Here is a 15,652-nt window from a genome sequence, read left to right as displayed (position 1 = left end):
CCGGTTCCGCATCCAGTGCTCCGGATGGTTTTATCCGGCTCGCGAATGAATTCTCATTAAAAATAAAATGCTTGTATTATCCAACACATTTCTAACAAATGCTGAGATTAAAGTAACAAATAAAGACAGCAAATGTAGCACCATTTTACCCATCCGGCAGCAGTGTTACAGTTTCAATCCAGTCTGGACAGTATTAGGAACAAGTATATGACATTGACACCGAATTCCGAGAAGGCAAAAGTGAACATGGGCTAAGAGTTTTTTTCGGAAAATTGGACTAAAAAGTAGTTATTCGCAGAAGTGAGATCATCAATGCGAAACCGTTATATGCAGACTACACGGACAATATTTCAAATACATTGGAACTGCAAGAAAAACTCATTCGAATGTTCAAAAGATATTTATTCTGTGGCTGCCTGACTCACTCACTGCGATTTGTCCGTCTGACAAAGCGCAAACTCCTGTCGGTAACGCCAACTGTCCCGGATCAAAACCGAAGCTGCCAAAGCAAGACAAGAACTCTCCACTGCTCGTGAAAATCTGAACCTGGCCGTGCTCGCAATCACAGTCCCAGTCGCACACGATCATGTTGCTTAGACTGTCTGTGGCGACTGCAAACGGGTGATTGAACTGACCCTCCTTCGTTCCTTCCGTTCCAAACTCGAAAAGCAGACGGCCGCTGTGCGAGTCGAAAACAAGAACTCTTTTTTCGGCTGGCTGACTGACGACCACCTGCAAAAAGAGTTAGACGTCACGAGAGTTCAAATTGAAGTACGAATCGCCTACTCTGCCGTTCGGAGCCACGGAAAGATAATGCGGGATGCTAGTAGGCATAATATTCTCAGCATCATAAAGGATCTTCGATCCGAACTTCCGAACAAAGTTTCCGTCTTCCGAGAAAACTCTAATTCGGTCACCGGCGTGCACGTAGATCAAACCTTTATCGTCCGCTGCAACTCCAACAGGCTTGTTCATATTTACATCTCCTGAACCAAAAATGCGTCATTTCTCAACGGTCCGTTGTGACGTCACACAAACACACACGTCACCTCGAGGATAGCGACCGAACTTCCGAATGAACCTCCCTTGTTCGTCGAATATTTGGATTCGGGCTTTGTCTGAAGCGACAATACGTCCCCGTGACGTCACACACACGTCAGCCACGCTATTGAATTGTCCTTTTGATGTTCCGTTGCTCCCGAAGACTCCCTTTACTTTTCCGTTCACGTCGAATATCTTAAAGCACGATTATGTTGAGTCATAGAAGAGTTGTAGAAACAACCAACGAACCTGGATGCGATGGTTGTCGGTGTCTACGACCACGATATCGTCAGAGGCCGTTGAGCAAATGCCCTGTGGATGATTCATCTGTCCTACGGCATTGCCTTTCGTCCCGAAACATCTGCGAATAGATTTCATTTCAACGAGTTAAAGGTTTCTGACGACACTGAAGGCATTCACTTTTTCAACCGTCCTTTGTTTCGATAACGACAAAGAAGATCTTCTATCGCGTCCGTTCTGTTAGCGGGCTTCACCCAGGCTGTAAGTATATATTGTGAAAGCGGCAAATGAACCAGATGTGCCAAACCGGCTCTACCAAAACAGAACCACGATCAAACCTAATGCTCGAGGATCGCCGTCCGCATTTTTCAGCAGTCCTCTGGCCAATGAAATGACTTCCATATCTGTATTGATAAATATGACGCAGTTACTATTACTAATACCACTAGATAGTAATAGCTGGCTACCGAGAATAGATATCACCGAGAAAATCAATACCGAGAATGAGATATTTGACCCGAAATGTACAGTTCTACCATAGCAATTCATAGCGTAGCTGACATAGAAACTACGTAAGCGAAATTGTGTTTTGCACCGCCCTGGTGTGGGTTGACGGCCTCTGCTTACAATACCTCTGCTGTTACAATACCGTCAATATCCAATTCATTGCAGAGCGATTGCTAGGAATTTTCGACGGAGCATTTGCTACTGTTTCGTAGAACGCATATGCAGTCATATCGGGATCCAGTAGACATCATTACACAGTACACATCAAGATGAAGCTTTTATGAAAGTTTCAGATGCATATATATAAGCAGCGTTCGTCCTTCGGTCATGCTTTAGGTTTGTTTCGTAGACACTAAACATTCATAAAGCAAAAAAAATCTGGAAACTGCCATTACCTGCTTCTGTTTATCAAACGTGGGTGTGGATGGCATCCAGGAGGAAATATTGCAAGACTCAGACAAATACTTATGAAAAAAGTGGAAATGTCGCGAAGATACTAATGAATGCGGGAAATAATATTATTTTTTAATAATATATTCATTGCAGAAATATATAAAAACCCGAAGCTTTTCGAGCTGACACTCTTTGAGTGCAATCGTCAGCAAATGAAAATGTGAAACTCCTTCTGAAGCACCTTCTGGCAGGGATATCTAAAACTCCGGGATGACGAACCATCTCGTTTTCACTCTCAGCGCCGAGCGACAGGAGTGCCACATGTTCTTTGTTCAGAGTTCACTCTCGCTGAGTTCTTGAGTCGGACGGTTCTCGCGCTTAAGGAGATGTTGCAGTGTTTATTTTACCAAGATTTAGATCAATTTTGAGGATGTAGACTAATATATGGTATGTGATGGATGATCAGATATCCATATTCTAGTGTGCCGGCAACATACAGTATACATTACCGGTATTGTGCTACATTTCCTGCAACTGTTTTGATATATTATTAGTTATCACGAACACCTGTACTAGCGGGGCTCTTGGTTGTATTTGAAGCATGTTTAGTAGTTTATCAAGTCATTTAATTGAAAGCATAATTCCTCATATATAAAGGCTTCCTTGTATTGTGTTAGTAGCTTGAAATCCCTGCCCAGGCAATCCATCCTATTTGTATATTTATACTAAGCTGTGTCTTTATATGAATAACTACTACTAAGTCATTTAGCTACCTTGCTATCGGTTCACATTATTATTTTGACTTTGTTAACCCAGGGACAATGACTATCACTGATAATTAGGATGTGGTATACATGTTGAATTCCTGAATGCAGCACTTGGTACAGGTCTAGTAGTGAAACTGGTGCGACTGCTACACTGCTCAAGTTTCCACGGGACGAAAAATCTAAGGAGAAATGGATCAGGGCGATACCGAGGCAGAACTGGACACTGTCGGTGAACCACACGGTTTGCTCTAAACATTTCAGTCGGGACCATTTTGTAACAAGTACCTGTGACAAGACAGAGCGCCGTACTCGCAAGCGTAAATCAGCAGATTTATTAAGATTTTGTCTGAAACCTAATGCTATTCCTGATATATTTCCAAAATTGTCAAGTTATTTGAGTAGAACTTCCCCATCTCCTCGCAGCAAGAACACTGGTTCATCAGCTCGTCTTGTCCGGAGAAATTTAGCTATTGAACGCCGCAACTTCGACTTTCTGAAGAAAGATATCATTGAAAACTTCATGATGTTGAAAAGAAAACTGCAAGATGTAACAGCCCTATGTGGCTATATTTGTGTCACAACTGATGAAGATGTTGCGCTCCACTACATAAAGTATCATTCTGAAGCACAAAAAGAAGCCCCTAAGCTCTTAGCATCTGTTATTGTAACACAGAATCTGGAGGTGAAGCCGTTCGTCTGTTCTTGCCTTTTGTCACATGACGTGTATAAACATATTCTGAGCACTGGACATTTGGAAACTCACAGTCAGCTGACGAATATTCTTGCGCTATGCAGATGTATTAGCGAGAAGCGAATTGAGGGAGATCACAACTTGCACTTGCAAATAACAAAATCTTTCCTCGAAAACTACATCGCTCCACAAAATGCAACCGAGAAGGAAGAATCAAGAATTGATCTTATTAAGTTCATTATTGAACAACTGAGTTTAATGCAGACTTCAAAGAATGGTCGCCGGTTTTCAACAAATATGTTAATGACCGCTTTTTTGTGGAAGTTAACGAGTCGAACACTATACAGAAAAATGCTTCAACTATTTATTCTTCCATCAATTTGTCACATGTCTAAACTCACGCAGGGAATTGCTGTTGAAACTGGAGTATTGAACATGGATTAACTAGAGCAGAGAACAGCTAACCTGAAAGCACGCGAACGAATTGTCACACTGATGGTGGATGAAGTTTATACTGCACAAAGAGTGGAGTATACGAATGGAAAGTTTGAAGGATTACCGCAGGATGGCACTCCTACGAAAACTGTGCTTGCATTCACGGTTCAATCCATGTTTGCGAAATACAAGGATGTTGTATGCCTGCTTCCTGTTGATAGAATTGACACACCAATGCTCAAGAAATGGTTCCATAAAGTGATGTAGGCAATAAATGAAGATCTCTTTGTGGTAGCAGTTTCAACGGACAATCGTGTTTGCAATAGGTAAAAGGGAATGCTTATGCTTTTCTTCAGGGTCAGATTATACCAATTTCTTCATTTTTAGGAAACTTTTCACCGAATTGTGTGGTGGTAAAATGGAATACAGTATCGAGCATCCTTACCGAACTGGTGAACGCCTCTTCTTGATGTTCGATTTTACTCACAATTTCAAGAATATATTCAATAATTTTGTCAACAAAGGAGTTATGTGCCCTCTATTTGTAGGACATGAATCCATACTTGGCATGTCCTGCACTGCGGACTTCCAGCACATTAAGAAACTGCACGCCCTTGAAGAGGAAAGGACCTTGAAGATCGCTCATGAATTGAAACAAGTTTCTTTGAATCCAAGTAACATCGCTCGCACGTCACCTAAGCATGCTTTAAGTAAGTATATGATTGCTATATTGATGAAAAGTAGTTTATTGCTTTCTGTGTGGCTTGGCTACTGTGTGTAGCGTTATCTCAGTAGACTTGCTAAATGTTGGTTTAAGCTGACGTATTTATTTATTGACTCTTTTGCAGGTGTTTTCAGTGATTCCACCATTGTAGGCTTGACGACCTATAGTAAGAAGCATCCGGAATTCAGTGAAACTGCACGTTATGTGGAATTTGTGCGCAGCATTTGGAGTATAATGTCGGTGAAAGATTCTCGAAAACTCATGATAGGATATAGTTGAAACTGACGCTGCTCATCGAGGGCATTGAAAAAAGTACATTTTAACATTTTAGTATCAGTAAATTTTTAGTAAAGTGAAGAAGTGATGATTTCCGAGCGAGTAAATTAATCAGTATTGAAGGAATAGTTTGTCTGAAAACCGAAAACTCTGAATTAGAAGTAGATGCGCTGTAAATAGATAATCACTTGATTGAGTATATTGCTACCAAGATAAAACCAATTCTTGAGTACTCCAAAATGAACAAGTACTTCGCTATCGACTTAAAAGTAGTTTTCTATCTACTCTACAAAATCCGTACTGTAAGACTTTACTACATTGGAAAAGTATTTGAGTCTAAAAATATTAATCCCCATAAAACGTACTGGATGTGGGGTTCGAAGCCTAGACTAATAAGAGGAGCGTGATTGAAAATAGGAGGATCACTGGATTAAAGTTTACTGAATACCCCGCAATGTAAAATTAGTATATACTATACAAAATCCGGAGTGTAAAAGTCTTCAGTACATCGGAATGGTGTAGTTTTCTTTCTACTTTACAAAAGTGATAAGATTTTTCTTGTTGCGTTCCAGGATAAAATGTAATATTTCGCGCTTTTTAATTTTTTAATTTTATTTATTATTTTCAGTTATCTGACAAACTATACCTTTATTACGTACTTTTTCACTTGTAGGAGATCTGCACTTCCTGTACTTTAGTAGAAATTTAGTGATAATAAAATGTTGGAATGTACTTTTGTCATTGCTCTAGATGAGAGGTGTCAGTTTCATAAACTTATCCGACAGCGTCAGGTATTGGCGATAGAGAAAACTAGGCACTATCTACTAGAGAACCTCTCGAATTGGTATTTTCTAATACCTCATTCCCATAGGCGAAATTGCAAACCTTGATCTCAGCTACTGGAAAAACATTAGCTTTACGCAACTCGGGACTATAATTTCGAACGATCTGACTTATTTTACACTTGCGAACTCGCGCTTGCACTCATTAGGTGATCATCTGTTATGCTTGCTAATTGACATAATCAATCATGGTGTAATGCTTATGTGAGTTTTAGTCATATTCAAGCGTGTTTACATTTCTACTGAATTTCTACACTGAATCTTGTAAAGTAGATAGACGAGGAAAACTATTAACATAAGGGAAGCGCAAAGTACGTAAATTTTGATGTCATACAAACACCACAAACTGTGCTACTTGTACTTCTTCAGAGTACTCAATTAGTTTTTTAGCAGCATGCAACAAATTCTTTCAAGTGTTTATGGTATTGGACTGCTTCAACACCATGATAATTATAGTATTAAGCAGAAATTGACCTAAAATACTAACGTTTTACTTACTCGGAAATGGCTACTTCTACCTTAATTTAAAAAACTCAAGTAAAGCTTACGAATTCCTTATTGTAAACGTCTCTAATGCGCTGAAAAACTACTCAATGCGCTATATTTGAATCTAAAAATGTTAATTCTCGTAAAACGTACTGGGTGTGGGATTCGAACCTACGTGAACACTGGTTCATTGGAACTTACGTCCATCACCAAAAAGCTTTATTTTACAAAATTTTCGGAGTACCGACTTTTTTGGGTGAATTCTCTTATGCGCTTTGTTACTAACTCTGAAAGCAAGCAAAGTTTGTAGTATTTGATCAACATTGAAATTTTGAAACTTTGCGTTTAGGTGATATTGAAAACATGAGTTACTTAAGAACATTTCGATTCATAGGGGTGGGTAATTTAAAATACAAAGTAATAAAATCATTAATGCATCGGTCCCAATACTGCTCCAATACAAGTACATGTAGAGATTTCAAAGTAAGTAAGTGGTTAAGTTCGTAGACTAACCCCACTTCTACGTAACGATTTTTCAGTAAGTAGTTATGTTTCTAGACTACTTTTACTTCTATGTAGAGGGTTTTCATACAAATCTGCTTACTTTTATAACTTTATATTTTGTGAAGTAAAGATTAGTTCAAGGTTATGTTTGTATAATCTTGACGAGTGCTATTGTCACACTCGATTACCATTTTTAAATGATGGCTATCTCTTGATGTTGAATAAATTTATGGCGTCAGAATGCGCTAATTGGACCATGTCATTATAACGCTAGGGTTCACGTACAGGCAGAAAGAGTGTTTGTATAATTAGAGCCCTGCGAATCTCGCGCCTGCGGCTACACTTCTTTCGATTATTTTCGCCTTGGGATTTGCGTATATGCTACTGAAGCTGTTACGACTTCGAAACGCGCACATGCGAGTGATTTGTTTCAGTAACTCTGAACTTGAGAATCGCTTGCCCGTGTCTAATGGAAATAAGTCGTAAAATGTGGAGCCAGCAGAGACCGTAACTAGTATACATAAAATCAAGTTTAAAGATATGGACGGATGAGTTATCTCTGACCAATACAGTAATATAACCGCCTATAGTTATGTGGGGTATTGCTATAATGTATATCAAAACAATCGTTGCAGACTCTGAGTGTTACCAAGGTCCTTATCATAAAAAATCATGCATCAGAAGCGTAGGGATTAATGTTATCAACTCGCAGCGCTCAAAATCGCATTTTATATTAATTATTTAGTGATGATGTGTAGAATTTTGATATATCATCATTAAACCACACCTACTTCAGCGTTGCTCATATTATCCTTGAAAATACAAAGTCCAAATACACATGATAATATTATCTGGCGAATATAGCCTTGCATAGACATCATAGTTTTCGAAACTTATGTATAATCTGAATTATATTTATTTTATTTTTCGGAAGCAAGTTATTATAAAGTCTCGGAATTTAATCATCTCACGAATAATGAATGTTATTCATTTCTCAGAAGCAAGTTATTCAATACATATTGCTAAATACACATGGAAAATCGGTATTGAAATTCACAAAACATTGGAATGTCTAGGCGTGGCATTGGGCGTCATATAGGCGTGGCATTTAGGGTGACGTGGCAATGGGCGTCCTGTAGGCGTGGCAATCAGGATGACGTGGCGCTCTATGATTGGCCTGCACGAAACGGACATAATAACACTACTCGAGTCTAACTATATTTGGTGATATAGAATGGTTTTCATTTATAATATACTAATTTCCCCCACTTTAGCAGTTTCTGGTCGCATTTTCAAGAACCAGTACCAATAGAAGAAATCCCAATGGTGTGGTTGCTTTACTGTTCATCGAAATTACAATGAAATATCTTTCTTGGCTGTCTGAGTCTCGAGTCATATGACTGTGTTCGAGTCATGCGCAATGACTCAAGTCCAAGTCGAGTAAATACGCAGATCGATTAGAGTCGAGTTGAGTCATTTCCGTAATTTTAGAAAATGACTCAAGTCAAGTCGAGTCGTCGGAAAATCGTCACTTCAGTCGGACTCGAGTCGAGTCATGATTCGAGTCATTACAACCCTGTTATGGGGTACCGCAAGGTCAAAAAGGTCGAGAACCGCTGTACTATGATATTGCTATCGCGCGAATAACCCAAAGATTCATTTAAAACTCCCTATACCAATACGATTTCGAGGAACATCATTAACTGGTAAAAGTGTGCACATTTCCGTAACATTTGATATGGTAATACCAAGGATAATTGAATGAACGCAATAAAATTAACACAAATTTGGCAAATTTCAACTCGCCAAAGTCTTGTTTTGAGTATCAAGTTGTGACTTGTTCGTCATGCATCATGGCCCAATCGGGTAGCTAGCAATTATACGGAGAACTCAATGTTGCATTTTTGCACTAAATCAATTGCAATATTACTTGAAGTGCCCTAGCGCAGAATAACAACGGTTTTCGTGGAAAGGTGACTTATTCACCTCAGGCAATTAATCCCGGGTGAGGGCATTCAAGCATACAAGTCCACAAATGAGTGCCAATGGTGCCCCAAAAAGGTTGAAGAGCACTGACATCGAGTCATCGGGGTACTTCGTTTTGATATAAAATCAATGCGTTTCTTACTTGCAGGAGTGCCCACGAGGTGTATTCTTCCTGAGGTATCAGTCCATATCTTGTTATCCTTGACGTTTCTTAGAGATCCCTCCTTATCAATGAGTACACTCGAGTTGTTATGCACTTGAACGTTGGAATGTGGGATGTCTGACGCGATTTGTATTGTTACGAAGACACGTCCGTCAACACCTGACTCGGCAAATCCGAAATGAGAACCAGGCTTTATGGTTGCAAATCCAGGATCTTGCGTCACATACTTTTTCTTTTGACCTGATCACAAAAATCGTGGAATTTAAATTTAAATGACAAAGTATAGTAAAATCGGAATAGAATATATGTTGATTATTGCGAATTTGTAGATGCTTACGATTATTATACGCTGCTCCCGCTTCGACCGGAACACCACTCCCGCCGACCTTTGCTTCGATTCCCATCTCTTCCTCATATATCTCAATCCTATTTGATCTTACGCATGCCTGGATATCTCTATGAAATCCGTTGGCTACATATGTCATGGGTTTTCTGTTGCCCTGCCCTGCAGTTAATAAAATCGAATATTTGATCAGTTTAGGCCATCATCAACATTGAAAATAAGATCTAGACTCACCCATGTGGATGTCGAAGGTAAAATTTACTTATTTTAACTAATTTTGCACAATTAGTTCCATAGGGAGAACTAAAGAGGAAATAAATATCATAAATCGTGTGTGTATTGAGGGTTTCAATGACTTTACGCATGCCTGTTAAGCCGCTGCTGAAGTAAACACCAACATGTGTCAAGGATAAGTGTATTTTTGTTTAATAGGAATCACGATGGTCTACAACAGTGGTTCTCAACCTGCGGAGCGCGCCCCCATTGAGGGACGTGAAAGCATCTGAAGGAGGCGCGAAGAAGCAGTAACCTGAAAAAAGTTTTCTACCTCTAATTCACACGTGTTTATATACATATCGATCGAAATAATATTTTCAATTTTCCTATTAACAGTCAACCTCCCATGCCATCGAACAATCCCTTGGGGTTGCTAGCATCCCGGTTGGATTTTGTGATAAGACGAATAGGGGCCGTAAAATTTTTCACTATCACAAAGGGGGGCCGTGTCTAAAATAAGGTTGAGAGCCACTGGTCCACAATATCAATCTGAGGTTATCCATAATTCAACTTAAACATTCAACAGAATTAAAAAATTAGAAACAATTCCTTACTGTGGTTCGCATTTCACGCGAACTTCACATCTTTTGTGGGACTTCTAGAGATTTTACCATATTTTGGTGTGGGCAGTGTTGGGATCAAGTCACTACCTTCGAGTCACGAGTCATCTCGAGCCATTACACATGTTGACTCGAGTCAAGTCGAGTCAATCAATTTTTGAAGGTAACTCGAGTCAAGTCAAGTCAGTTGATTTTTGTAAGTGACTTGAGTCAAGCCTAGTCAAGTCAAGTCAAGAGTCAAGTTGATTTTTTGAAGAAAGAGGCATAATTACGTAATTGCATTTTCATAGTTGTTTGAAAGTCGCCTTTATTTTGAATCGAGGTAAGAATATAGAATTAAATAAACATGCCTAAAAAGCGTCGTATTGCTCACGCATGTGCAAATCTGCTAAATTACGTATAAGTAGGGGTATACATTGGCGTAGCATAGGGGACGAAGGGGCTGATGAATTCAACCTAAATTTTTTCTTCGTGCGATTTAGTATCTCCATATTTCCTAATTTTATTACGGGAAACCATAAGATGAGCACCGCTCACAATGAACTGCCAATAGAACAGAGATAAATAGGCTATTTTTTCCACTAGATATTACGTTACTACTAGTTTACGACAACATAATCTGTAGGCTCCGATCACTTCGTTTGTGGTAATTTTTTTGCTAGAACAATGGGGGCTCAATTAAACGAACAACTATTGAGAGATTGCTCACTCTCACAGGTCACACGAGCGCTTCGCGAATAAAAACCTAATATATACAAATTCAGTCATTTTTATCAAAATCGGTAATTGATGACTTGAAATTGACTCGTAAATTTTACTGTAAGTCACGAGTCAATCCGCATTTCTGTAACGCCGAGTCAAGTCAAATCAAGACAATTTTGCACAGTGACTCGAGTCAAGTCAATTCAATTCACACGAAAAAGGTGACTCGAGTCATTCCAACACTGGGTGTAGGCTACAATGTTGTTACTAATTCGCTACTATGTTGCAGACGACTACCACTAACGAGTGGTAGTCGAATATTTTCGAATTCATTTTGATATTATTCAATTTGAGCTTGTCAGAGCAAAACTTTGCAGGACCAATTCTTCAATGCAGGGTGCGAAACATTTACCTTTTTCTTCTCGCTATGCTACGTATTTGTCGGTTTCAATAATAGCACATGCCTTTTTCCAGACTTCTTCCTAGTGTTTCATTGCATCGGTAATCTGATATTTTGTAAGAATTTCTCATACACTAAAGCAGGGGTGGGCAAACTACGGCGCGTGGGCCGCATGCGGCCCGCAACACCGTTATGTGCGGCCCGCGAGAGTCTAAAGAAACTTATTAAAAGTATTGATTAAATGCGTATACTAAATATCGAATTATTGCAGGGACTTGAATAAACTTTTTCTTAGTATATTTCACCATGATAATTCTAAGACAGTGGTTCTCAAAGTGCCCCCCCCCCCCCTTGAGGGCGTGAAAGCATCTGAAGGGGGCGCGAAGCTGAGGTCAACTGAAAAAATTTGTCGCGCTCTGCGCGATTTACACACAGTTCATAATTTTTGCTCTGTATTTAGACTGAATTTCATATCTAAAAATCTTATATCCATAGTCGTAACCTTCCATGCCATCAAACTATCCGTTAGGGTTGCTAGCATCCTGGTTGCGTTTTGTGATATGACGATAAGGAGTGGGGCGAAATCTTCCGCCATCACAAGGGGGGTATGTATTAAAAAGCTTGAGAACCACAGTTCTAAGGTAAATATGTCCTATGTTATTTTTTTATGTTTAATTTCTGGTGCGAACATCTCAAAGAACACGCAGCTTGAAAGATTTCAACCGCCAAAAATCACAGAAATCCTAAACGAGATTGACGCCACTCCAGTTTTAACTATTATAGTGATGTGCTTATCAAAATCGATTCGCGCGTGTCTTAGGTAGATTCGTTCGATGCAGAGAACAAGGGTATTTATTATTTATATCTTATCTACACATACTAGAAGAGTGTTTGACGCCAACATGGCTATGGTGCTATCAGCATTGTGTGTCCTGGAACTGAACCCAAAGTGGCATCAGTAAATCTAGGAACAGATCTCGCCACTATGATTCAGACGCGTGTACGGTATCATCAAAGAAATGTTTGGTTTGCTTTTAATAATCACACATATTATTTCCATGTCCTCACTATATAATCAAATGCCGATATTGCGTTTTAGTTTATAATCCCAATTTTATCCAGTGCGGCCCGCGAGCTCAAAAGTTTGCCCACCCCTGCACTAAAGTGACTGAACAAAATATTTTCACTCTCACCTAGTGCTATCAACTGTCATCCAATAACAGAACATATATTTGACCACGATTGGATCACGGACATTAGACTACTGATCATCAATGCTTGTAGCATACTTGATACGTTACGACCTCCATGAAATTCATTCATGGCCGGCCAATAACGACATTTCATGGTCAGCCATGATAAATACTTTTCACGGACGACCACGGAATATTTGTGGCAGGCCACAAAAATGCTTGGCCATTGGGTAGCCACGAATATGCTGAATGTCCACCTCAATGATTTTCCGCATAACTTGAGTGATCGGGGGCAAAGTGTCCGAATTAAGCGTTCTCGACTGTAATTAATGATGTCCCAATTATATGCCATTCTCTGCGGCTTCCGTTCTACTCTTGATACTTGTTAGTATCAGTTCAATATACACAGCGGAATTTCCCTGCGACCCGTTCAACAGCAGGCGAAGTGGTGTACTACCAACAGAGAGCCACCATCAATACTGATGACTAGGGGGATTTTTTTGACATGTCAGAATAAGTCAAAATTTTGTCAAAATTGTAGCGATAGGTCACAAAATTATCAAAATTGTTTTCGCCACTGCATTTCGTTTGTATTGGAAATTTTACACTGTCGGCGAACTCATCATTTTATATTTTTCAGCTTGTAGCCTACTTTATTGGCCTACCGTTGTAGAGGGCCCATTGTCTGCTCATTGGGAATCAAAAATGGTCAATTCAATTCAATTTATTGCTTCAATTTTCATCATTTCAATATACCACAAGACTGCGCTACAATGAAAGATGAGATGGTGTCGAAACGACTTGGAGTAGCCTTCGAAATCAGACATCCACCTCGCCAAGGCGATGTAAAACAGGAGACATGTACACTTAATGAAAAGTAACAGGCTGCCATGGTGTTACGGTCAGCATACCGCAATGTTCTAACTGAATCAAAACTGCTTGGGCATTCCATGGTTCTTATACCGTGAAGCGCATGATGAAAAATTGTGATGTAGGTAGACAACATTGTCAGAATGAAGCAACACGATGTGTCCCCAGCGGTGCACGCACAACTTCAGGGTTGTAAGCCAACAATTTCTGCTGTTCAACGTTCTTTCTCCATTCTTAGTATGCTACTTGGTATAAGGACAGGCACTTTCTACCAGAGAATGTAGGAAAGTATATCTTTCGTTGCGCCACAACAAATTTTAAACATTTCTACCTTATTGCGTGATGTATGTAACTATTGGAATTCTTCATAGGGTTAAATTTCGTTGAAATACAAGTTGTTTTCATGTAAAAATGAGTCACTTTTTATGTCAAAAACGTTTTTTCAGACCGAGCTACTTCGTAAGATCTAGCAGTTTCAACCAGAAATGAAGACAAGTAGTAAAACGTTGACATTATGCGTGAAAAACAAATATTTTGCATACGTGAGGTCAAAATTAGTTTTTTTTAGGTCATTAAATGTCAAAATTTTGATTTTGTAGGTGAAAATCTTCCGGTTTCTAAGTTTAAAAAATCGCCTTACGGGTGACAAATGAACAGCAATTGTCAAGCTCAAAATGAAACCGTATTCAAGTGAGCAGTTGGGATGATATTAATAGTAAATATGGTTACTATCAAAGAAACAGCGGAAACCGGCTTCGCACATTTATATATGCAATACATCAGTTCAACGATGGTCTCAAATATATTATAAAAACCATCATTTTACCAATAATTATTCTGGAACGTGGTGTCGGAGTTGACTGTTACGGTGCCTTTACCACACTTCCGGGTTATTTCCATCGCAATATCCATACCTTTCATTGTCACGAGATAACTTTTTGCTCAGTTTGTCATTCTGAATCGCCAGTATACTCTTTGACTAAGGAAATCCATTCTACTATTGTACTCAGTGTCATTTTTCTATTCATGGTGTCTCGATATCAATGCTCATTTTACACCAGCAGCCCTATATAACAATATAACATTCGTGACGTATAGCATGGCCCTCTATTCTTTTAGAATTTGGTATCATAATGCTTAGCCGGATCGGATGACGATGAAAAGTCTCTCAGTAGATTATGAATAAAGCTCCGACACTTTAGATAGATAATGTGAGGTCACCTATGTCCACTTGAACACACAAATTAAAGAGTTGGATCATTTACCACTAAGCTACTCGACACTCGCGTATTCAATAAAAATAACATTGGTCAAAAGATTTCAGGGTTGAGTAAAACCTTAGAGGACAAGAATCGTGTCAAAATAGCAAAATAGTATCAAAATCAATGCAGCAATCCAAGTGGTCGCGCCAGTATAGGCCCTCCATCCAGATACGTCCAGAGCTATAAAATGGACATTTGGCTGCCCGGAGACCTGTTGTATATTCTGTGGGGTTCATGGTGTTTGTCGACAACAATGGTCATTTACAACCGGCCGATATTCTTTATTTTTGATTCTGTAGAACAGTTAGCTTGTAGCCGCGCCCTTTTCAAGGCTTTTAAGTCATCGCTTATGCGAAGATCTGAGATGCGGATCACGATCATGATCACGATCATGATCACTGGTGACACACCATCTTGCTTCATTCTGACGATGGTGTCTAAATCACAATTTTTCACCATGCGCTTCTTGGCATGAGAACCATGCAATGTACACGCAGTCATGCTTCAGTTGGGATATTGTAGTACGCTGAGCATATCACCATGTCAACCTATTTGTATCATTCATATGTTTATGATTCACAATGAGCAGATAATGACCGTCTACAACGGTAGGTCTATTAAGAAGTCTACACGCTGTAAAATGTAAAATGATAAGCTCACCGACAGTGTGAAATCTACCATACAAACGAAATGCAGGCTGCAAAAATATTTTGAGTTTGTAACGCTACAATTTTGACAAAATTTTGACTTTTTTGACGTATAAAAAATTGCTCTACTTAGTAGTGATTACAACTAATTTGCTTCCTCTGACAGCTACTTCAAGAATATTAACCAGAGTGACGATTCGGATGAGACTATATGCAATTATACATCATAAGAAAATGGATTTTGGAAAATTGTTCTTTCTAGCTACGGCCGATGCTAACATTAAATATATAAGCGAGTGACCTACCGCAGAAGTCGTGAGTAAAGAACTATTTTCGGCATAAAG

The 15,652-nt window shown here is 39.2% G+C and overlaps 1 long non-coding RNA gene across 1 annotated transcript; it reads left to right on the top strand.

Moving 5' to 3' along the window:
* Positions 1 to 3,016: 3,016 nt before the first annotated feature.
* LOC145436178 (uncharacterized) lies at positions 3,017 to 5,045 on the top strand. Its single transcript, XR_013914205.1, has 3 exons — positions 3,017 to 4,400; positions 4,462 to 4,784; positions 4,923 to 5,045. It is a non-coding gene; the product is annotated as an uncharacterized LOC145436178 (long non-coding RNA).
* Positions 5,046 to 15,652: the final 10,607 nt, after the last annotated feature.

This window comes from Botryllus schlosseri, chromosome 3, assembly GCF_051294905.1.
Source record: "Botryllus schlosseri isolate E-star chromosome 3, Bs_hap1, whole genome shotgun sequence".
NCBI lineage: Eukaryota > Metazoa > Chordata > Ascidiacea > Stolidobranchia > Styelidae > Botryllus > Botryllus schlosseri.
Note: the sequence above shows the minus strand (reverse complement) of the source record. Positions and strands in the feature narration are given on the sequence as shown.